At 44.0% G+C, this 24,243-nt stretch overlaps 1 long non-coding RNA gene across 1 annotated transcript in view; it reads right to left on the reverse strand.

Moving 5' to 3' along the window:
- Positions 1-6,811: 6,811 nt before the first annotated feature.
- Positions 6,812-24,243, reverse strand: part of LOC140908327 (uncharacterized) — a 117,485-nt gene continuing 100,053 nt past the window's right edge. The window contains exon 3 of the long non-coding RNA XR_013635515.1: positions 6,812-7,375. This is a non-coding gene — a long non-coding RNA (uncharacterized LOC140908327). The remainder of the gene's footprint in view (positions 7,376-24,243) is intronic.

Consider the following 24,243-nt stretch of genomic DNA (forward strand, 5'->3'; position numbering starts at 1 on the left):
CAGATGTAACGGGCAGTTCAAGCAGTGGGGGTAAGGTATTTGCTTGTTTCATTGCCATTGGAAAAGAATTTGTGCACCTTCTTTACACCCTAACATAATTTTGGTGCAACCAAAGGAAGAATATAAAGTATTTTGAGGGTCAAGAGACCCAGTGTGCGGAAGTCTTTCAAAATTTGTGATGTAATGTCTTCAGCAGTGAGGCCATGCAATTGGGCTACTCCAGTAAGTCTGTCCTTGGCATTGCCATCAGCAGAGTAACATAAAACGGTGGACAAAGTTTCTATATTAACAGCATCCCTGGTAGTGTCACATTTCAGGCAGAAGAACTTAACATCACAATTTTTCTGAATATCTTCAACAATATCTTTCAAAAAGCATCTGCATCATAATATCAATTGTTTCATTCTGAATTTCAGCAGAAATGTACTTTGCATTTTTCAGAATGGTTTTCAGAGCATCCTTGAATTCAGGATCTTGTCCTGCAGTAAACTTAAGTAGGTTGATGGAAATTCCGATAAATATATCAGAGGGATAAATACCGTAGAGGGGGAGGAATTATTTAAGCTCAGTACCAATGGGGACACAGGAACAAATGGATATAAACTGGCCATTGGGACGTTTAGACTTGAAATTAGATGAAGGTTTCTAACCATCAGAGGAGTGAAGTTCTGGAATAGCCTTCCAAGGGAAGCAGTGGGGGCAAAAGGCCTATCTGGCTTCAAGATTAAACTCGGTAAGTTTATGGAGGAGATGGTATGATGGGATAACATGATTTTGGCAATTAATTGATCTTTAAATTTTCATGGTAAATAGGCCCAATGGCCTGTGATGGGATGTTAGATGGGGTGGGATCTGAGTTACTACAGAGAATTCTTTCCTGGGTATCTGGCTGGTGAATCTTGCCCACATGCTCAGGGTTCAGCTGACCGCCATATTTGGGGTCGGGAAGGAATTTTCCTCCAGGGCAGATTGGAAGAGGTCCTGGGGTTTTTCACCTTCCTCTGTAGCATGGGGCATGGGTCACTTGCTGGAGGATTCTCTGCACCTTGAAGTCTTTAAACCATGATTTGAGGACTTCAGTAGCTCAGACATAGGTGAGAGTTTTATTGCAGGAGTGGGTGGGTGGGATTCTGTGGCCTGCATTGTGCAGGAGGTCAGACTAGAAGATCATAATGGTCCCTTCTGACCTTAATATCTATGAGTCTATGAGTTTAATTGTTAATTCAGAGTAAGATCTAAGTCCTTGAAGTTTATGATATCTTGATGTCCTCTCAGAGGCAACTCATTTATCATAAAAATTAGGCAAAAATTATCCAGTTTGTTTAAATAGTATCTGTTTCTTTTAATTTGTGAGGATGACACCAAGGCAACAATTGTGACATCTGAAAAAAGAAGTTATTATGAAATAAATATAATAATCAAATTAATAATTCATTAATGTTATTGAGCAAATGAATAAACTGAAATAATAAAATTAGTTCATTTTTTATATGCTGGATCTACCACGTTTTGGAGCTTTCCTCAAGTTAAGGGATTGAAAGTTGAAGAGCCTGCTTTTAAAGGTTTGGGTTTTTTTCTGATGGTGTGATGGTTATTCAGGGTGGAGAAAATGTCCTCCTTGTTTAGTTTTCCAAGACTAGGGTTTTCTTTTCAGTTTCAGATTGTTTGTTTTCACATAAACTTTAATGATCAACTCTTGTCTTTTCCAGGGTTATACAATTTAAGGTACTTGGAGCTGGTCTCATCTAGTTGGGTAGGTGGCCCTCCCTGTCCAATTACTTCACCTCCCTGTAGTGAAGTGGAGCTGAATGTTGCAGCACAAATTATGAGCACAGTTTTATATACTGTGACAAAGCTCCTCCTCTATCTTGGTGGGTCCTCTACCCCGGTTTCCAGCCCAGGGCCTTGTGGACTGCAGCTGTCTAAAGTGCCTTCTGGAATAGCTGTGCGACAGCTACAACTCCCTGGGCTACTTCCCCATGGCCTCCTCCCAACACCTTCTTTGTCCTCACCACAGGACCTTCCTCCTGATGTCTGTTAACGCTTGTACTCCTCAGTCCTCCAGCAGCATGTCCTCTCACTCCCAGCTCCTTACGTGCACACCTCACTAACTGGAGTGACAGCCTTTTTAAACCAGGTGTCCTGATTAGCCTTAATTAATTCTAGCAGCTTCCCAATTGGCTGCAGGTGTCCTAATTAGCTTGTCTGCCTTAATTAGTTCTAGAAAGTTCCTGAGTGTTCTGGAATAGTCCCTGTTATCTTACCCAGGGGAAAGGGACCTGCTTAACCTGGAACTAATGTATCTACCTTCGACCACCCTCTTGTAGCCATCTGGCCTGACCTTGTCACAATACACAAATACATAAATTTATAACCACAGTTTGTATGTATATATCTCATAATAACCACCAGGCTTAGAACATTACAAGCTTTGAAAAGAGTCATTACTTGATATATATTTATACATAATAATACGGTATACAGCTAGTTGCTTTGTTTGCATATTCTTTTGGGCTCCCTGTTCTCCCTCTGATATATAGACCCTGATTATCACAGAAATGTAAAAATAGCAAAAAATTACCTGTAGCTTCTCTTTTCCTTGCTGCAGTCATTGTGTTCAAGTGGACTAAGCAGTTTTCTTGTTTGATTAAATCTTTGCCTTGAGAAAGTGCATTTTGCCAATGGCAAAATCAAGATTTGATAAACAACCATTGTGACGGGATTCCCTTGGGGTGCAGCCTGGGACTATGCCCCCGAACTCTCCCCAGCCTGAGCTGTTTCTCACAATGCCTTGCTAGTGACCAGCAGCAACCGCTCCAGGTGCTGTGATCACTCTGCACAACTGCATGTGGAGCCCCACGCCCAGCTAGATTTCATGAATGCTCCCAGAGCCACTCATGAATCACACAGAGAAAGGTACCAGAGCTAAATCTCTCCAGTTCCCAGCACTGTACCCCAGGAATATATCATCTTGCACTGCTCAAGATGGGCAGTTCAAATTTATTAATTGATTCACCACTTCGTCAATGGAAGATGGCCATACACCAGCCTTTGCAAACCTGAGCAGATTTGTCCCACACTTCAAACAAACTCACTGGTAAAGATAAACAATTAAACAAATTAATTGACTATAAAGTGATATTTTAAGTGATATTAAGTGATAGGCAAAAAGTCAGAGTGGTTACCAAAATAAAATAAAACATAACCACGCAGTCTAAACTCTCAACCCTCTTAGACTGGGCAACACCTAGATTAAGCAGTTTTTCTCACCCCACTGGGTATTGTAGTCCTTAATATACAGGTTTGTTCCTTAAACCTGGGCCAATCTCCTCTGTTGGAGTCTTGTCTTCTTCTCAGGGTCTTAGTTTCTTGCAGTGAAGGTGGGGGCAGGAGAAGGGCCCAGTATGTGTCCACTCTGCCTGTTTTATACCCTCAGTCCATGTGCTTGGGGAGCACAGGTCCAGGCATGTCTGGGGGAATTGCTGAGTCTCTCCAAGCAAAGTTGAGCAATTCCCCTGGTGAGGCCTCATGCAGTTGAGTCATTGCATTGTAGCTCACTTGCTGGAGAATGGCTGTTGATGGGTTGTTTGACACCCTGCCCAGGCGTTGGTTACTTTCCTTGCTGTTGTCTCTGAGGAGCTAATATCTGGTTGATTCCCCAACACACAGCAGGTTTTAGTGACCACCATACAACACAGTTCTTATAACTTCATATGCATTAATGATCCACATATATGGATAGAGAAATGACTTTCAGCAGGTCATAGCCTTTCCCCTGATACCTTACAAGGCATGCTTTATATGTAAGATCACGATTATATGAAAATGAGGAATATGGGGGTTACAGTACCTGATTATCACAGAAATGTAAAAATAGCAAAAAATTACTTGTAGCTTCTCTTTTCTTGCTGCAGTCCAATCAGCCATCATGTTCAAGCGGACTAAGCAATTTTCATGTTTGATTAAACCTTTGCCTTGAGAGAGTGCATTTTTCCAATGGCAAAATCAAGATTTGATAAACAACCATATCAGCTCCCCTTTCACCAGCATAGTCAGGGTGCGCATACATCTGACATGGAAAACAAAAGGCCTCATCAGCTTTAACAGAAATGCTGCTCACAACCCTATTACATGTCAGTCTAGGAGTTCCCCTTGACTCTGCCATAATGTCGTACTCTCTGGAGCCTGGACACTCCAGCTAAGGTTTCTTCTGGGCTCTAGAGGAGCATTTCAATGCTAGTCAGCCCATCCATGCTCCCTCGCATGCTCCAAAAGGAGCTATCTCCTCTCTCTCTCAGTTCAAAAGGAGCTCTCTTCTTTTCTCTCCAGACAGGTAAGCAGGGTCTGGTCACAGAAACTCCAGCACAGAACCCTGTGTCTCCACTGTGCTAGTTTGTGTATTTTGTAAGCCTCCCTGCAGCAGTTTTCTTACCAGGATTTCACATCTTTTATTATAGCAGCAATGTAATGTCACCACACTTCACTTAGCTGAAACATGGCCAATAATAAGCTGTTCAGCTCTTGCTGGCTACCGGAATTGTGACTTCTGCTCTGTGGCCTTAGGCCTACAATCATTCATCTGAGGGACCTCAGCTAAGAAACTGAGAGAAAAAAACTGGAGCATATTTTATTTCTATGGGAGGGGGGGCAAAGAAATTTTTGGGAGGAAGGGGCAGAGTACCTCCTTGTGCCCTCCCCCCTTTAACTATGGGACTAAACTGATGGAAGCAGAGTTTATCCTTTGGATCTAGTTTAGGAAGTGTACGGACTGAAGACAGTGTTTACTGACTCAGAAATAATTCTGTTTCTTATGTGGGCTCTGTCATCCTCCCTCAACAACTGCAAGACATGAAAGCACGGATCAGGTGAGTGGAAGCCTAGAGGACCCTTCTAGATTAATCTACCAGGAAGTCTGAAAACTCCTAAATCCAGCACTGATTATTATGTCCCAGGACCAACAGACAATGCTGTTTTTTGCTGTCAGTGTATATCATCACAGAACAAGAATCACATCTGTTCCATACTTGGAAGGTCAGTTGCCCAAGCACATCTAGAGGAAACAATAATTAAAATGCCAGTAGCTCGTCTACGTTAGTGATCTGATTTTTGCTACTACCAATGAGTTGGTAATAATGTTAGGAGGGAAATCCTAGTGTAGACAAGCTTGAATAACCAAAACTCTGGACTTAACAAGTGGGTGTAACTATCTGAGAATTGTGAAAGATGAGTTGTTAGTTCATGTCCTGCTGGGAGAGGAGCTATATTATGGGCAGGAGTAAAGCTTCAGTTTTATCATTGTGGTGGTGACTTCCTCACATCAGTAGAAGGGGAATTCATTTAGGCACCATTGTTTTCTGGGATATAAATCCAGTCTCTCCCCATCTCTTGCCTTTCTTGAACAGCGTTACAGAAATAGCTTTTGCAGAATATTTTTTTTTCCAGGCTTGAAAACTGTAAAATTCAGGAGACCACAGGAAATGTATTTTAACTCTTCATCTAGCATGTGTGTTGTTGAAGTGCCTTAATATTGCCATAGTGGTGCTAACTATCCTCAGTCCCAATCAGCAGTGTGAGGTGAAGAAACCGCTCCATAAAAAGAAAACACAAGAGATTACTTCCTAAAATTCGGTACTGCTACTTGTCAAGCCTTCCCAGCATTCAAGCAATAGCTTATTGTACAGACCAGGGAGTGTGGATGCTGAGGAGTGGCAAATCCCCAAATGGTGCAAGAACCCAATGGGATCTGCAATGCCATTTCACTTTAGTGTCACCTTCCATAGGTGAATCCGACAGGGATGACACTGAAAAACAGGGCGGCAACCCCCATGTAGGTGAGAACAAAAATAATGATGTGCTTGTTCAACCCATAGGATTCAGTTATTCAGAGAGATATTTCCTGAGTTAGGTGTTACCTCAAATATTCAATCCCCTATGTGCTGCTCAGCTAGTGCATAGCAGGCAGACCGCTGTCCTAACTGGGCGGCTCTGGATTCCTTCATACGACAGGATTCCCTGGCTGGTATAGATCAGACATAAGGAGCTAAGCAAACATCTCCCCATTCCTCACCAACTGCCTGGGGAGGGGTATGTCAGAGCCTTGCCAGCACGCTGCTTTGCTCCCCTGATCCCCATTAAGCATAATGGCCCCTTGGAAGTTGTTACCAGCTGGCAGAAGCTGCCCTAACTTATACCTTGTGCCCAACAGCAGCTCCAAAGATTGAGACTGTGCTTATGTGTTGTACTGCCACCATCCCCACAGCACCTCCTGGGTCCTGCAGAAAGCAATTATACCAGAGCAGAAGCAAAAAATGAGAAAAAATCTGGATTTAATTAGCTAAGTTGTTGTGGGATTTCTTTAATAACAGCTATGGCATCTTCTGTTATTATGACATATTTGCCTGTTGTTGACTCCTTTTAATATCCCTTCCTTTCCTATCAATAAGCTTGCTAAGAAGGTAGTGAAACTCAGAAGAGGGTGAAGAACATTGCTTGCTTTGCAATGAATAGTAGGAAAGTAAGTCAAGAATAACATATGTTTAGGCTACAATTCCATATATACTTTCTGGTTAAGTAGCTGTCTTTTAGGTAAGGTAAGGAAGTATTATCCCCATTTTACAGAAGGGGAACTGAGGCACAGAGAGATTGTTACTTTCTCAAAGACACCTGGGAAGTGTGTGTAATAAAAGTTAATTTAATCCAGATCTCCTAAGTCTTAGTCCAATGCCATAGTTAACAGGAAAAACAACAAGGAGTCCTTGTGGCACCTTAGAAACTAACAAATTTATTTGGGCATAAGCTTTCATGGGCTAGAACCCACTTCATCAGATGCATGGAGTGGAAAATACAGTAGCAGGTATGTTTATACATAGTACTTGAAAAGATGGGAGTTGCCTTACCAGGTGGGGGGTCAGTCTAATGAGACAATTCAATTAACAGTAGAATACCAAAGGAGGAAAAATCACTTTTGTAGTGGTAATGAGGGTGGCCCATTTCAAACAGTTCACAAGAAGGTGTGAGTAACAGTAGGGGGAAATTAGTATGGTTAAATTAGGTTTTGTAATGACCCATCCACTCCCAGTCTTTATTCAGGCCTAATTTGATGGTGTCCAATTTGCAAATTAATTCCAGTTCTGCAGTTTCACACTGAAGTCTGTTTTTGAAGTTTTTTTGTTGAAGAGTGGCCACTTTTAAGTCTATTATTGGGTGACCAGGGAGGTTGAAGTGTTCTCCTACTGGTTTTTGAATGTTATAATTCCTGATGTCAGATTTGTGTCCATTTATTCTCTTGCGTAGAGACTGTCCTGTTTGGCCAATGTACAAGGAGGGACTTCTGGCTGAAAAGTCACTTGTTTCTGTCAGAGCTTGTGCCTAAGATCTGGAAAAAAAAAAAAAAAAGTAAAAGTGATACAGATGTAGAGCTTTTTTCTCTTTTACCAGATTTTTCCTAAAGAGAACAACCTGTCTGGCTAGCCTAAATAAACATCCCTGACAGCAGCCACACGTGCATAATATATGCTCCCAGAGCTCTGGATGGACACAATTTTAGACAGCAAAATAAATACATAAACACACACAGAAGATGTGAGATCAGTGTTTACAAAGAGCTCCTTTTCTTTTCAGTCTGTGATTTGAAACCCGCTGGAGCATCCTTCTGTGGTACGTGCTCAAGAACTCTGTCAGTCCATTATATTTGGGAGCTAAGGCTTGAGGAACTACCAACTTGTACTGTCATGGCTGAAGCTTCCAAAGCTCCAAAAGTGGTCGTAAAAGACTAAATCTTCAAGGGACTGAATCCAAGATAGCAGCTGCAAGAAACATTTTAATGGACATGCATGATCATCCTTGCAAGTTCTCACAGGATCTGGGAATCTGCCTTGGAGGGAGAATGAAAAGGATTTAAAGTGTTTTATTAGTGTATAGATTCTATGAGTTTGACTTTTCCCCCATTGTTGCAGTGGGTGCAGCCTTGGATTCAAGCAGTGTTTGCATCAATAACTTCCCTGGGGGTCCTACTGGAAAAAGGCAGCCATGATGTGTGGTCAGGGCACCTTAGGAGACCTGCTGGTGGAATCAATGCATCCCCTGGGTGTACTGGGCTACAGCCCTGTCCCAGCCTGCAGTGCCTGCTTCAGGAGACTGCTCATTAGCTGCGGTTGCCCTTGCAGAGCAAGCATTGTGGGCTCCTTGCACTGCTGTACTCCTTGCTCTGCCCCTGTGCCCCCCTCCCCGCCCACTGCTCTGAGTTACGGCAGCAGAAGCCATCGTTACCCCAGGGGAGTGAATCCTGCCCCACCCCTTTCAGTATACATGTATCTTTTTAGTTCTTCTTAGGGATGCCGTACATCTCTGGTGAAATTATGTTTGCCCTATCTCTGCTCCCTGGAGTATTACAATCCTGTCCAGGAGTAGTGGTGGTGACATCCAACCACATCAAAGGTCCTGTTCACTAAATTAATGAATTCCTGCTGAGTTTCCCAATTGTGGAGACAGAGCAGAGAGCAGACAGTAGCTGGTAACAACTGTATTGGTCAGATAAATCTCAGAGCTACTCCACTTTTCCATTCCAGCACCATCTACAATAGTTTTCCATCATCGCTGACCCCTTTCTGTCACAGCAGATAGCTGGGATTTACCTTCGGCACCTCTCCAGAGCAATGCACTCAGATTTCTCAATGCTAACCAGCAGGCTTTCCTCAGATTCCCGCTTTAAATCCTCATTGCACATTTTATAGGATTCCCCCCCCCTCCCCACACACCAATCAAGAGATACAAGCACAAAAGCACTTCACAGTAACAAATCATCAGCTAAATTTATTTAATACCCAGACGTGAGCAGCATATAATACATTTTAAAGGAATACTTCTGATTGCACTAAAGACTCTTTAAAGATTGGGGGTTTTTTCCCTCAAGAACTGCACTGCAGCCCCTTAGATTTCACATTGTGTGGTCTGTAATTTTCTTTCTATCTTTGAATGAAATGTAGATTTTGGTTAACAGCTGGTCACGCTGACAGATACTTTATTTCACCTTTACCATGTTCTCCTTCCAATTCCTTCCATAACTTGGACAAGATAGAAACATTAAAAGTAAGAGTTGGACAAGCACAAAAAGAGATGGATGAGCACATTATCATACAACTTTTTTCAAACAGTTCTTTCGATTTTTGACATAGCAAGTCATGTACAATGGAGGGCACAGATTTGATTGTGGACACTATACTAGGTTAAGCCTATAGAATTGCTTTACAGTGTCCAGGTGTGACATGCCCCATGGTACAACCTGTTAAGGAATTGCTGTGCCCCCTTAACTCTCTACTTAACTCTTAACTCTCTACAAGGTACTTCTCACACTGCTCTGCTATGACAAGCAGCCCCTTCAGGCTTTGCTCTCACACAGCCATTAGCACATGAAGGCACACCCTATGTTACCTGAAGGCTCTCACAGCCACTCATGAACTGTGTACAGAAAGACACGAGCAAATTCCCCCAGCCCCAGCCTTGCACCCCAGAAATATCTCTGTCTTACACTGCTCAAGACTCCCTTTGTGACAGATTTCTGTTACCAATCTGCCTGAGGCATCAGGTGATCAGGTTGAGGCCACAGGTTTGTTAGGGGAGGAGATGAAGGAGTACACCAAGGGTCTAAGTTTTAAAGCTTTATTAATAAAATAATAAAATAACAGTGGTGAGTGCCGGGAACACCCCCATGTCACTCAGAGAAAGAAAGAAAGCGCTAGTGCCCCAGCTCTAACCCACTTTTATACTCACATACGCATGACCCGAGGCTGGCCACACCCAGGTGTAACATCAAAAAAAGAGGGGGTGGGGAAGGGTGGACGAGAGTTCTGTCTTGTGCACAAGCCGTCCAGGGCCCAGTGTTGATTCAGAGATATTAAGGTCAGAAGGGACCATTATGATCATCTAGTCCGCGACCTCCTGCACAACGCAGGCCACAGAATCCCACCCACCCACTCCTGCGAAAAACCTCTCACCTATGTCTGAGCTACTGAAGTCCTCAAATCATGGTTTAAAGACTTCAAGGTGCAGAGAATCCTCCAGCAAGTGACCCATGGCCCATGCTACAGAAGAAGGCGAAAAACCCCAGGACCTCTTCCAATCTGCCCTGGAGGAAAATTCCTTCCTGACCCCAAATATGGTGATCAGCTAAACCCTGAGCATATGGTCAAGATTCACCAGCCAGATACCCAGGAAAGAATTCTCTGTAGTAACTCAGATCCCACCCCATCTAACATCCCATCACAGGCCATTGGGCCTATCTACCATGAAAATTTAAAGATCAATTAATTGCCAAAATCATGTTATCCCATCATACCACCCCCTCCATAAACTTATCGAGTCTAATCTTAAAGCCAGATAGGTCTTTTGCCCCCACTGCTTCCCTTGGAAGGCTATTCCAAAACTTCATTCCTCTGATGGTTAGAAACCTTCATCTAATTTCAAGTTGATCTCCAACTTGCTTCAGCTCTTAGGAGGGTTTTAAGTCCTGGGTTCTTTTGGGGGCATTTTGTTAACGGACCTCTGTTCCCCGTGCTCTTTGTACCAGTTCAAACCGGCCTTCTGTGGCTTCCACAGCTTTCTCAAAACACACCGGCTTTAGGGACGCGAGACTTTGTTTTCTCCCTCACTGGCCTTTGCCATCTTACTAGTTTTTGCAATTTTTGCAGTCCTGTTTAGCTGAATCCTCCTTTCTCACGGCTGGTCGGGGTGGAATTCAGGCCCCCGTCTTTCTTGGCAGGCAGCCGAGAGTCGGATGTGTGCTGTGGCCTTGGGCTGGAGTTAGCGTCTTATCTTCAGACCTAGCTGGAGTGTCAAGTTAACCTGTACCTTTCTCCCTTCCTCCCCCTTTGGCCTCTTGCAAGCTGCAAAGGAATCTTCCACTCCACACTCACACTTTTAACCCTTCCCAAAATGCCTTGCAATGCCTGCAACAGCGTTAGCAACATACAATGCTGAGCTGCCTCCCCAGGAGACCCCCTGAGGGAGGGGTCATTGTGGTGTAACACCTTGATCTGAGTAAGCTCATGAATTAGTTCGTCAGACCACCATAAAGGGTATGAATAGCCACAGCCCTTGTAACCTGAGTAGATTCCCCAAACTTCAATCAAAAACTCACTGGCTTAGATAAAACTTTAGAAGTTTATTAACTAAAGAAAGACAGATTTTAAGTGATTTTAAGTGGTATAATCATAGACGTTCAGAATTGGTTACAAAAGGAAATAAAAGATTAAAAACCACAAGCTATTTTCTAAACTTTATCGGGCTAAGTGAAATTTGAAGCAATAAGGTTTCTCTTACCCAAAAACCTACAGTTGTCTGTGCTAACTAGAAAGCTGTTCCAGTTAGGACCACTCCCCCCAGTTCAAATGTTTCTTTTTCTTCCAAACGTTTTTTCTCTCTTCCAAACAGCTTTCTCTTGTGCCTTCAGTGTAGGTAGGGGAGGAATGGTGATGTCATTTTCTCTTATTTATTCTCTCCTCCAGGTGCTGGAATGATCCTTGCTGTGTCATGGGTGTTAGGCAGCCCCAAGGTGTATGTGCTGGAGCAACTGTCTTTCATGTGAATTGTAAATCTCTTGTTTACAACTCCCCTGCTGGTGAATGGCTGGTGATGATCACTTAACACCTGGCTGGGTGTTAGTCACCCCTTTGTTGCCACTGAAGAGCTAGTCTGTGGGAGTTTTCCAGACTCATAACATGTTTCAGTAACAAATATATAGGAAAAACTCATACCTTCATATACAATGATGATACATACATTTCAAGACAGTAATGGTCAACAGATTATGACTTTTCCAATGATACCTCACAAGGCATGCTTTGCACAAGATTTATCGTAGCTTTGTAAAAGTGGTGACCATAGTAGTGTAGACTGTCACAGCATGACTGTAAAACAAATGTGTGTTACTGTGACAAGATGAAGTATCCGCCTGAAAAAGGTTAAGGGATCCAGGCGTTTCACATGGCTGGGTGGGATATATAAGTAAGAGGAAGCTTGGCCCAAGCAGCAATGGGAAGCTTATATTCTCCTTTCCCTTGGTTGGCAAGGGAAAAGACTCTTAGGGACTGTAGCCAGTGCTGGTCAATTGAGTTGCTTTATTTTGTGTTTTGAGTTCAAACAAAAAACTGTGCCCTAAGGCAAAGCCTTTATAAGTTGTGTGGGGTGTTTGCTTCCTTTCCCAGGTTGATGAAAGAGCCCAGCCACTTATACTTATGTTCCTGCAAGCAGAATTAGAAAAGTTGGGAAGATAATATTCAAGTAAACACACTGACCAGAGTGTTCAAACTTGCGTGACTAAAGTTACACAGCCCAGGCTGGGATTTTCAAAGGATCCTAAGAGGGTTAGGCACCTTGCTTCCTTTGAAAATCTCTACCTAAATCCATATTTAGTCAAGTCATTAATAGAGGCCTGATTTTCGTATGTGCTGAGTATTTGCAGCTTCCACTGACTTCTGCTCACTTTAAGCACCCAAATTTGACAATGCTGGCCACTATACGTATCAACTCTATTCACAGCAAATGTATAAAGCCTGATTTTCCACTTCTCTGCACCTTGAATAGTTATTTAGCTTTGCAAAAATTGGTAGCATTTTACAATCACTCTAGTTTGGGATAGCTATAAATGATTACACAAGGTGCAAAACAGTAACAAAGAAACATGCACTCAGATTCTAGACTCCTTGCAATTAGGCTTTTGGCCCGCTAACGTCATTTTCACAAAAGATTTCAACATTAATTACCTTCCCACTGTACATAAACTTCTATCTGAAGATGAGGAGAAATGCTTTTTTATAGAATTCATCTGAATTCAGTAACACCAACACAGATCTTTTCCACATTGAGCAATTGGAGCTGCTGGGTGCTAAGCACTTTAGAAAATCTGCCCCTGGGCGTTTGTAATGCATAATCCCAGAAAATGTCTTTCATATTTTCTCCTGTTTTAAAGAAGCCCCACCCACTCCAGGGTTGCCAGGTCCTATCAAGAGCATGAATTCCAGAACAAAAATATAAAAAGGCAGATAAAGATTGACACCGCCTATTGCAAACTTCTCTACCATATCCTTAGTGTGTAATAATGGAATATCATCTTGCTTCTTGTACTTTTATCTTCTGATGTGGCTATCCTCCTGACTATTAACAATGTGTTCTAAAAATGTGGTGTCCTTGTATAGGTTCTGTATCTGTAAGGTCCCTGCTGTCCTATTGAGTGGTCTTTTCAGAACCCTTTTCAGCTAGTGCTGGGATTGTCTGAGACAGCAGCCTGTTTTATCAGCAGTCAGCTTTCTCAGGTTTCTTACTGAGATCCTTTTCTGGGTTGTTTGCCCATTATTGCTTCTGTAAAGCTCAAATTGTGGCTATGTTTATCAAACTGGGCTCCCTTTTCTACAACTGTATCATGTCAGTCTCTTCTCTCTTTAAAGTGAGTTTTCGTAACTGCTAAGAACCACTTCCCCTGGCAGTATGGTTCTTCTCTTTCGGGTTGTCTGCTATTGTGTACTAGTGGAGAGATTTTTCCTTCCTTCTGGTCTTTCTGATGTTGCCAGACAAGCAACTCAGAGTTCCTGCCCCACACTACACCATCATCTTAGCTACTAGACAATGCCTTGGTGTTTCTCACTTAGGACTTGTCTTCACTACTGGGGTAAGTCGACCTAATTATGCGTAGCTGGAGTCAACATAGCTTAGGTCGACTTACACCCATGTCTTCACTGTGCTGAGTTGATAGGAAACACTCTTCAGTCAACTTCCCTTACTCTTCTTGGAGAGCTGGAGTACCTGGTTGATTGGCAAGCTCTCTGCCGTTGATTTAGTGGGTCTTCACTAGACCTGCTAAATCGACCCCACGATCTCCCCGTAGTGAAGACCAGCCCTTAGACATGAAATTGTCTTCACAAAGCAGTTTATGTTATAACAGTTATCTTAGTTCCAGAGGTGTCAACTTAGTGGTTAGGAAGAGGCTCCAGGGGATCGTGACCATCCATCCTCTCCTTCCCTTTCTTATACTTTTGTTCAGAAAATGTTTCTTTCTAGTCCTTGTTACAGAGAGAACCTCAAAAACATGAACTGAGTGTAAACAGAGGTAGTGATGCCTGCCTGAATCTGCAGACAGCCTGAATCAATTGCTCTGAGGCAGAAGCTCTCAACTTGGGGTCACTATCCACAGGAAGGTCACAAATGGGTGTCAGAGGGTCATAACCATCCTGCCCTTCCCATATTACTAGGTGGGAGGGGTCTCCTTAGTCTTTTCCAAGTTACAGGCCAGATTTTCTGCTTCACCAAGTTCTGGTTGGCAAAGCAGAGCTGGGGATGGGCTCTGGTTATGGCTGTCTGATTCTTGGCCCAGCCCTGTCAGTTGTTAGAATAGCCTGAATGCTGCTATAGCCTGTGCCAACTGGCAATGCTCCGAAGGGACCGAAGCCACCTAAGCGCAGCTGGAGAACAGTTCCTACCCGCTCTCCCCCAAGACAGGCACACGAGCAGAGGAGAACAGGGATGTCCCTCATCAAACAGCCCTCCCTCTGTCTATGGGCATGTCTACACAGCAGAGGCTGTGCATGGGCTGCCTACCTGAGCTATCTTGAATCCAACAGGCGTGGGTAACCATGGCACTGAAGACAGCATATCATGAGCTTCACTGCAGGCAGAACAAGCCTGGCAGGGACCCTCATATGTACCTGGCTGGCGAGTCCACTCTGAAGCCTGCACTGTGTTGTGTTCACTGCTGTTGTTACCTGGGCTGGCTGGATTCAAGCTAGCTCCCCAAGCTGTATGTACACACAGGCTATGAGACTAATCAGTTCATGCTAGATGTGGTAGTTCAGCCCCCTGTCCTGCTTCTCGAGAGCGGGCCAACAACTATGAGAGGAATTCCCTGCGCTGCAGTCTGTCCCAGCGGCTGTTGCCTTGACTGGCATGTGTTCTCAGAGAGCATTCACTCTGTGCATCGTACATTGTTATCTGTATGCCAGAGGGTGGGGTTTCACCTGAAGTGCTGGAATGTCATTTTGCAAGACAGCTCACGCTGACAGTGCCAAGTAAGGGGCTATGGCCTGTGACCACCACATAATCCATATCTGACAGTGCAAGTCTGTGTGTCTGGGCTGCTCCTTCCAACTGCTCTGACCGTTCCTCAGCCACACATGATAACCTGAGACAGAAGGCTCAAGGCAAGTCTACAGACTCTTTCTGTTCTGTAGACCACACTGCACAAAGCCTATCATCCTCTCACTCACACTGGTGGAAAGCAGGAATTCCACTGAAGTCAATGGAGTTACACTAGTTAAAACCAGTGAACATGGGAGAAGAGCCATGTCCTACCAATTAACAACAGCACCTTACTGATTCTGTAGCACCGTGTGAAACAGTGTAGACATGATCTGACAAATAGGACCTGGGAGACATTCTCAGTGACTCAGAACACACGTGGGCATTAGCAGAGCAGACATACTACAACCCCAAGAAGATGCCTCCCCTTCCCCACTAATAAGACATGAAGGGAAGGGGGAGCTGATCGTACCCAATTTTGGTTGGAGTGGGGTTTTTTTTGGGAGCCCCCCTCTCCTTTCCCAGTGAGGGCTTTTCCCCCCATGGTGATGGTACCGAGTACATAGGGAGACATTTTCTCCAGACTTACATTATCTGTGGGGGCCAGTGAGTGGGTCCTCGGAGGGTGCCTATTGTACTTGCACCAGGTCTAGTAGACGATGTCTCCACAGATCTTCTGAAAACACTGGGATGCCTCGCCCTGCGATGGTGCGCCTTTCAGCTATTCAGTGTTACAGGGTGACGATAATGCCACATCCACACTCCCTGCTTGAACCACTCTTTGCAACCTGTTCTCTGTGCTCCTCGGCCAGAGCCGAGAATCTGGCCCAGTCTGTACGGCATTGCTGCAGTGCTCTAGCCTGTCATGTGTCTCATGCTCTGAATTTATTTCTTGGTGACAAATAATAAATGGTGTTTACAGTGAGGCTTCAGCACTGTGAACTAGGAACATTTTTTAAATTCCAAAAATGGAGCAGAATCCATTAATAAAAAACTTCATTTTGCAACAGAGCACCCTGCGTAGTTTCCCTGGAAACCTTTTTTTTTTTCTGTAGCAGAAAGTGCTTATTTTACAATTAAATTATATGTGGGAGTTAAATTTTTGATTCAACATCTCAGTAAAGCATGGAGAATTCCCTACCAATAGCCCACAGTGTTAATAAGAAGCAAAAGGATACACCATGCACCTATAGTACTGCATGGAATAGTGTGTACAGAGGGCAGTTTGCACCAGGCTAAGTCCGGGGATGTGCTCAGTTCCTGTGAAGCAGTTGCCATTCCCAAGGATGAAGGAATGCTCAAAAACTGACTTCCATGAGACTTACAGCTGCTTGGCAGGGGCTCAGCAGCTCTCAGTGTTTGGCTCAGGCTGACAGTCCAATTCGAACCAACTAAGTTGGCTCCTTAATGGTCAATTTAAAGGAGGGGATGTGATGAATGCGGTGTTTTTTCAATTAGCTAGGTAACAGGCAGTGGCTCCCAGTAACTCCTGATTCTAAATACTGAGAGCCACTGTGGGGGAAGGAGAAGCAGGAGAAAGCGTGTGGTTGTGGGGGAGTGGAGAGGGAACTGAACAATGGAAAGGAGCCATGGCTGGAGGGATTCTATGGATGTGATGGTGAATTGGTGCATATGGAGAGGGGGAATCTGAAACCAAGGTAGAAAGGGAACCAGACAGTAGGAGGGAGCAAGTGGAAGATCGCTGGCTTTGGGGCAGAAGCAGGAGGGAGATGAGTGCTGAGGTTGCGGGGAGTGGCAGGAGTCTGGTGAAGGGAGAAGGCACGCTTTGGAGCATGTGACAATTACAGGCAGCTGCTGTTGGGTGAGCAGAGCCTGCTGGATCTGCTGAAGCCTGGTGATAGATGTACAGATATAGCACCAGAGGCGTGTGTGTTTGTGCATCTGTTGAGGACTGGGTTCAAGGAGAAGTAGCTGCTGGGGGGGTCAATCAGGCAAGTGTCTGGTATTTATCCTTAACAAGGGGAGGCTCTGGTCATTGCAGAGCTCAGTTCATTGTTGGGACTCTGATGTTTGGGATGTCTCTTCCTTTTTCTGAACCAGTTCAAACATCCCTAATTACAGTGAAGCCATGAGGGGATCTCAGATTCAAACTCTCATACGATTTTCTTTATAGCTACCCAAACCAACATTACTGAGTTCCTACCAGCAGGTATATTCCTGCTTCTTAAAGAGGCAGAGAAAAATATGAATGTCTTCATACTAAATCCTGTAACTTCAGGTTTGATACCATGTATTACATCTGATAGGAATTCTTTAATCACTCCAGTAACTTTTGCTCAGAGAACGTGCTTGCTGGGTATGACCCCTGTATAGTGGTCCCAGTATTGCCAATCCCAAATCTTCAAAAAGCATAAATCAACCTCCCCCAATTTCATGAAATTGACTTAAAAATAATGTGAATTCATAATACATCTGGGTTCTTTTCCTTTGCCTTCTGAGCATTCAGGGTTCACTCTGGTCATGTTTTCCAGCTTTTATCTGCTATGAGGGTTTCATGGGCCAGATCCTTCACCATCCATCTGCCTGTTTTGTGCTAATCAAAAGGGGCAAAAGGGCCAGAGTGCAGCCACAAAGGGGTAATGGAAGATTGTCCCCAACGAGGAGAAATGTCAGGTGGGGTAAAGCTCTGCTCCACTTGGTGCTGTCCCCCCTGGTGTGGAAGGCAGTCTGGGAGTAAGAGGGAAGTTTTCGTAATTTACATAGGGCACCAAACAACCCCCTCCCCACCCCCACCTCCACCCCCCCTGCCAGTCAATCCTAGAAGCGTTGGAGCAGAAAGATGGCTCAGAGCCATCTTTTTCCCTCTCCACCTTCAGGTCCTGTGCCAACCATGGCTCAGCCTCACCCAGGCATCTGGCCATATATTTGTTCTTTCTTTGTGTATGGTTTTCCTAACTCTAAAATAAAAGTCACCTGGACTAAAAGATACCTCTCTTTGTGCATGTGAACTCTAATCTGGGTCTGATGGCAGGATACATGGCTGTTTCCAGTGCAAAGCTTCATACTGTTTCTAACAAACCTTTGTCCAAATGAGAGCAGACAGCAAGCGTCTCAAATTTCTATAATTACAGAACCATAAATAGGTTGTATTTTATGTTAGATATTTTGTATTGCTGACATGCATGGAAATACAGGATTATTAGTTATATAATACTCTGTAAGCAATATACCAGGCTAAAACCTAGTCCTGAAGGAATCCCTACACCCAGGGAATCCCCAGCTGTCCTATTAAAGCTGATTTCTGACCCATTTCTCCCTTAAATACACTGAGTGGAAGTTCTGACCGTCATGAGGACCTAGGCCTAGACATGTATATGAATAAATATAATATCAGGTAGGATACAAAAATAGTATGAGGGAAATAGATACACCTGCTGCAGGACATAAGACAGCCTCTAAATGCCTGGAGTTAAGAAAAACGTAAGAAAAAGCTGATTTCATAATTCTCCTCTTTAGGTTTTCTTCGACCTTTCTCTGAAGCCTCTGATGCTGATGCCTGTCAAAGCCAAGACACTGAAGTAGATGGACCACTGGTCTGATCTGTTATGGCAGTGCCTGTGTTCCTATGAAGGATTGTCACAAATGATTGGTTAGGTACATTTAGAGCTGGTTGGAAATTTCTGAATGGAACGCTTTTCTGTCAGAAAATGCCAGTTTAACGAATCTGAAATGTTCTGTGGGAATGTGTTGGTTTTGTCAAATCTTCTGATGGAAGCAGGCAGGGTTTCCTAGGAAACTGGACGAGTTTCCTGACAGCTTGCCCAGTAGCTTACTGGCAGGCTGCCAGGCTCCCTGCCACGGAGCGGGAGCTCTCAAGGTTGCCAGGTCTCCAGACAACTCGGGGAGCCTCATCAGTTTTGTTTCAAAAATTCAAAACAAAATTTTGGAATTCCCGTTTCACAGGAAATTTGGAAATTTCAGCGCAGAATGATTTTTATTAAAAATGTCAAACTTTCCTGTGGAATTCCGGGTTTTTACCAGCCCTGGCTACATTGCAGCTCTGTAGATAACATGTAGGGAGGGAACTGACTATAAATATCAGTTTCTGGTTCCAGAAAGACTCAGGAGACGGACACCAAAACTAATGAAAAGCGGATGGACTGCCTACCCAGGTGAAGCATCAAGATAATTTTACACAGCTCTAATCAAAAACCTTGGAATGAAACTGTCTCATTCCTCCAGCAGGTAAGAGAGAGAGAGATTCTTTCTTTAGGTTACTTTTTCTAGCCATCCCATAAAGTCTATAGCAAGGATATAATTCTCTATTAAAATCTATGGGGCAGTTCTTCTTCGAGTGATAAGCAGAGCACCATAGGGACACACATTTTGAAGAACCTCAGTTACTGCACAGGGTGAGTAACCTTCTCTTCTAAAGATAACCTGTAGAGGGATTATTATTTTCTATTCTATTGTATAGCACTTTCATATGAGGGTGACAAGAAAGAAAAGTGAAACTATTAGGTCTATTTTATCGTCTAAACTGAATAAAGTGCAAGAACCTTCCTCCCCCCCCCCCCCCGGCATAAAAACAAAACCAAAAAACAATAACAACCCAGCACAAATAGTGAAAAGTACATTCTTGCAGTTTTAATACATCTCAGTCGCCAGCAGGCATGATCCCCACACTTAATACTAAAGTTGGATAGAGGCCATTTTGTAAAATAGTCAAAGAATTTTATTCTTGAACCTGGCATAATTTGCCACTTTCTTAAATGAACGGAAAGGAAAAATGCTAAGGAGACCACACACTGCTTTAAACGTATGTGCTGCACTGAACTGCAACATAGGCCTTTGAGAACAGGCTTTTCTAGACACAGAGACATTAGGATCATCCTCCTTCTTAGTCTTCTGTAAACTTTCTCTGCTGTATTTCAGCACTTTTTTAATAAAACATTATGCTGGCTATGTTTGACAGGTATAAATTGAACAAGTTCCTCCAAGCATAGTAAAAATTAAAGCACTAAGCCATGGGAGCAATTTATCTTTCATACTGTGAAATAACAAAGGAAATACCTTCCTGTGAAACGTGTTCAGTGCAACCTCTTCGAATTCAGCGGCAAGCAGTGGTTAGTCACCTGGGACTTTAAACCTATGTTTTACAGATATTAGAGTCACAGAAGCCACTCATTCAAAACAACAAATAAAAAACTAATCTTAGATGGCAGTAGATGTCCCTTACTTGAATTCCCCATGCACTGATGGTGAATGGATGCAGTTTCCGTACATAACTCACTGGAGTTTGTCATTAGGTACAGAGTCTGTTTGATTAAAGGGTCACACAGTATGCTTAGTGGGTAAGGATTTGTGGGGTTTGTCTGAATAACTTTGGCCCCCTTGTTTGTTTCATATAGGGTGGAGGGTGCATAATTTCTAGCCTCTTTTCTAATTGGGGGTTCCTCTTCTTTAAATGACAGCATCTGTTGCATTTTACATACAGCAAACAGTTTTTAACCCATTCCCTCCTGATATTAATTAGAAATGAGTTCTGAATCCAACATTTCAATGCCAGAATCCAAGGAAAAGAGACTCCTCAGGAAAAAGCTTCCATTGTCTGGATCATTGAAATCAAGGCGCTTTTCACATGGCCTCTCTATGGGAAGATTCTGTTCCCTCTCCTGGCAATTCCCCAGAAAGGTATTACAGTATTCAGTTCAGCTGAATACAAAGAGGGTCTGAGGAGGCAGGAAAAAAATCTCAGGGAAATTTGTGGCCTCAAAAGGACTGCATGGCCATTATCTATTATGGATGTCTTTGAAAATTGCCTTTTAATAGAAACAAGACTGGAAAACTACTCAGTTGGTGCTGACGGACTTACTGCTGGATGGGAAGAGAGAAGTTCACAATGAGATTCTTGCTGATAAAGATAAAATTTCAAGATAGAGCCATCTCTTAATAATTCATTTTAATTTAAACATCTCCCAAGAAAGAACATTATTCTTCCCATTTGCATTATTGTTGCCTCCCTAGATCTGCAACAGATGTTATTGTGCAGCTGCTGAGAACTTCCATGTCCAGAATGTGATTGCAGGCTTTGTTTTATTTTCCCAGCCTTTTGGGGTGGGTTGGGGCTGGAACCCAAGTGAATATCTCCACTGAGCTCCTGAGACAGAAGGGTAACCCACAGAATGAGATCACTGCATCACAATCTCATTTGAAGGGTGAGTGGCTATGTGACTGTATGTGTGTAAGATTAACCCCAAACCTGACTGGTGACTGCACCAAAGAGAGAGAGGGGGAAAGGAGGGGTGGGATATGAGCTTGAAACCAGCTCCCTTTACACTACAGTGATTTTTCAATAAAGTATTGGCTGGTTAGTCAAACAGGGACAATTGGGCAAGAAGAATTTCCAGAGACTGGGCTTTTCCAAAGTATTTCCCAAGGTATCTGCTAGGGTCCTTCACTGCAGGTGGCCTCAAAAATTCTAGTCTTGGTCGGCCAACACTTTAAAAGCCCTCTGGCTGCTCTCCCACAGACTGTCTGCCCATCTGCAGCTCCCTCATGGCGCTGCTGTCAGCAGCCTGCCTCCTTTAGAGTGTTGCGGTGCTGTGCACGATAGCATCCCCTGTGGAAACAGGCTGCAGTAGTTCTCTCCACCTGGCTCTCAGCTCTGCGTTCCTCAGAGAGATCTGAGCAGCACAGAATCAGTAGCTCGGTTCCCAAGCCCCAAAAGAATCTTGTCCCCAGTGGGACAAGTCATGGCCCAAGGGGGAGACATTGAGAAGAGGAAGTGTGGAAGAAGGGAGAGAAAAGAAGACAGAAACTGCAAGAGAAAAGGAATGGGGTAGCCCAAGCAAAGAGGGCTGATAGCTCTGATGAATCCCAGAGCTCCCAGGAATCCATCCAATTAGCCTTTAGGAAAAAATCTCCATTTTATTTTTTTATTGGCTAGGCCTGTGGCTTGAGCAGGAAAGGAAATTAAAAAATAAGAGTTATGGGTTAGTCGAGGAAAGGCAAGAGAGAAAATATGAGGAGAGGGAAAACAGAGCAACTGGAAATAGATAAGCTCTGGGGAGAATGAAAAGAGTATGGAAAGCAGATGAGAAGAAAGAAAATATGAAAGATGGAAGGACAGAGAGTTTGAGGGCCAGAAGGAAAGCAGTTGGAGAACACAGGGGATAGGTGACAGTGTTAGGACGAACCATGTGCCTTTTCCCCAGACTTCTCTCAAATCAAACAGGAATGAAACAAAATCTTACTTGGAGTTCTTTGAGGCTGGGAATATCCCAGGCCTCTTTGATGCGTATGCTTTTCAGTGGTGTCATTGATCTATCAGCCTTGCAACGTTTTACTTCCCTGGAAACAAGTCATGGGTTTTATAATGGGCAAGTAAAATGCCATTTGGTGGGTGAGTGGATTGTGTGTCTGGACTTCATGACAATTTTGCAAACTCATGTTGGTATGTGGTGCATTAGAACAGTGAGATTACTCACAGGTAGCAAAGGGGTAACTGGGTTATGCAAGATGTCTCCAATGAGTGTCAGTAAAGTTATGCACTATCATGAATTGTGTTTCTGCCATATTTGAGAGATGTTTGTAGGCCAAAGGGATTTTGAATTTTACCATAGAGATTTGACAAGGTACAGCTCATCTCTGTCTAAACAATGTTCCACCACTGTGAAATTCTGAGATTAAAAATAGAGATTAAAATGTGTTTTTAAGAAAATCCTTTCTGTGCCTTATACCCAGAATAGCAACAGCTGTGTGGTCCTATAGCCATGCTCTATGAACAAATTCCCTATGAATAAATTCCAACTGGAAATTAGATAGGTTTCTAACCATCATAGAATCATAGACTCATAGATTATTAGGGTTGGAGGAGACCTCAGGACATCATCTAGTCCAACCCCCTGCTCAAAGCAGGACCAACCCTAACTAAATCATCCCACCCAGGGCTTTGTCAAGCCTGATCTTAAAAACCTCTAAGGATGGAGATTCCACCACCTCCTTAGGTAACCCATTCCAGTGCTTCACCACCCTGCTAGTGAAATAGTTTTTCCTAATATCCAACCTAGACCTCCCTCACTGCAACTTGAGACCACTGCTCCTTGTTCTGTCATCCGCCACCACTGAGAACAGCCTAGCTCCATCCTCTTTGGAACCCCCCTTCAGGTAGTTGAAGACTGCTGTCAAATCCCCCCTCACTCTTCTCTTCTGCAGACTAAATAAGCCCATTTCCCTCAGTCTCTCCTCGTAAGCCATGTGCCCCAGCCCCCTAATAATTTTCATTGCCCTCCGCTGGACTCTCGCCAATTTGTCCACATCCTTTCTGTAATAGGGGCCCCAAACTGGACACAATACTCCAGATGTGGCCTCACCATGCTGAATAGAGGGGCATAATCACTTCCCCCGATCTGATGGCAATGCAGGAGAGGGGTGAGATTCTAGAACAGCCTCCCAATAGTTTAATTAGTGTAACCCCTTTGGGGTTTAGAGAGGATGGCCCCTTTAAATCTTTTACCTAAGGGGGAGGGGGAGCAGTGGGAGAAAGGAGGGAAACTTGGGAGTGTGGAGCTGGAGCTCCGGGGAGAGGAGGGTGGCAGCCCACAGGCCCCGACAAAGTGAAGCAGCAGAGAACCTGCCTGAGAAGGACAGGGCTGCTGATAGAGGACACAAGCCAGGAGGAGTACTGTGCCAGGGGGGAGGAATTGCCCGAGAAGGACAGGCCGGAGCTGGACCCAGTATCACGGCTGCCCAGAGCTGCATGGGGCTGTGAGTACTGGGGCTTGTGACTCTGCACTGGGAATAAAGAGGGAGTCTGCTAGCTAGTTGAGTGGAGAGGTGGTCGCTCTGTGTGGCTTTACAGAGAGCAGCAGAAGAGGGCTTGTTGGGGAAAGTTCACTGGCGCTGAAGGCGACCAGGAGCACCCAAGACTCACCACTGGACTGGAACTTTGCTCAGGATTCCTGAACTCTGTGTGCAGACGCATTGCTCGGTGTCTGCCCTTTCAGACTGTGCTACCACTGGGCCTGTGGGGCCTTGGTTTGGATGTAACCCTGTTCTACTGCTCCTCCTATACTTCCCCTTGTTGTTTTTCTCCTCTCATCCCTCTGTAAATAAATATCTCCTTTTGTTATATCCATTGTACTTTTCCTGTGAGGGTGTGTGTTCACTCAGGGGGGTTTGGAACCGGTGCCCCGGGGGTCGAAGGGATTTTTCCTG

Source organism: Lepidochelys kempii, chromosome 3 (genome assembly GCF_965140285.1).
Source record: "Lepidochelys kempii isolate rLepKem1 chromosome 3, rLepKem1.hap1, whole genome shotgun sequence".
Taxonomy (NCBI): domain Eukaryota; kingdom Metazoa; phylum Chordata; order Testudines; family Cheloniidae; genus Lepidochelys; species Lepidochelys kempii.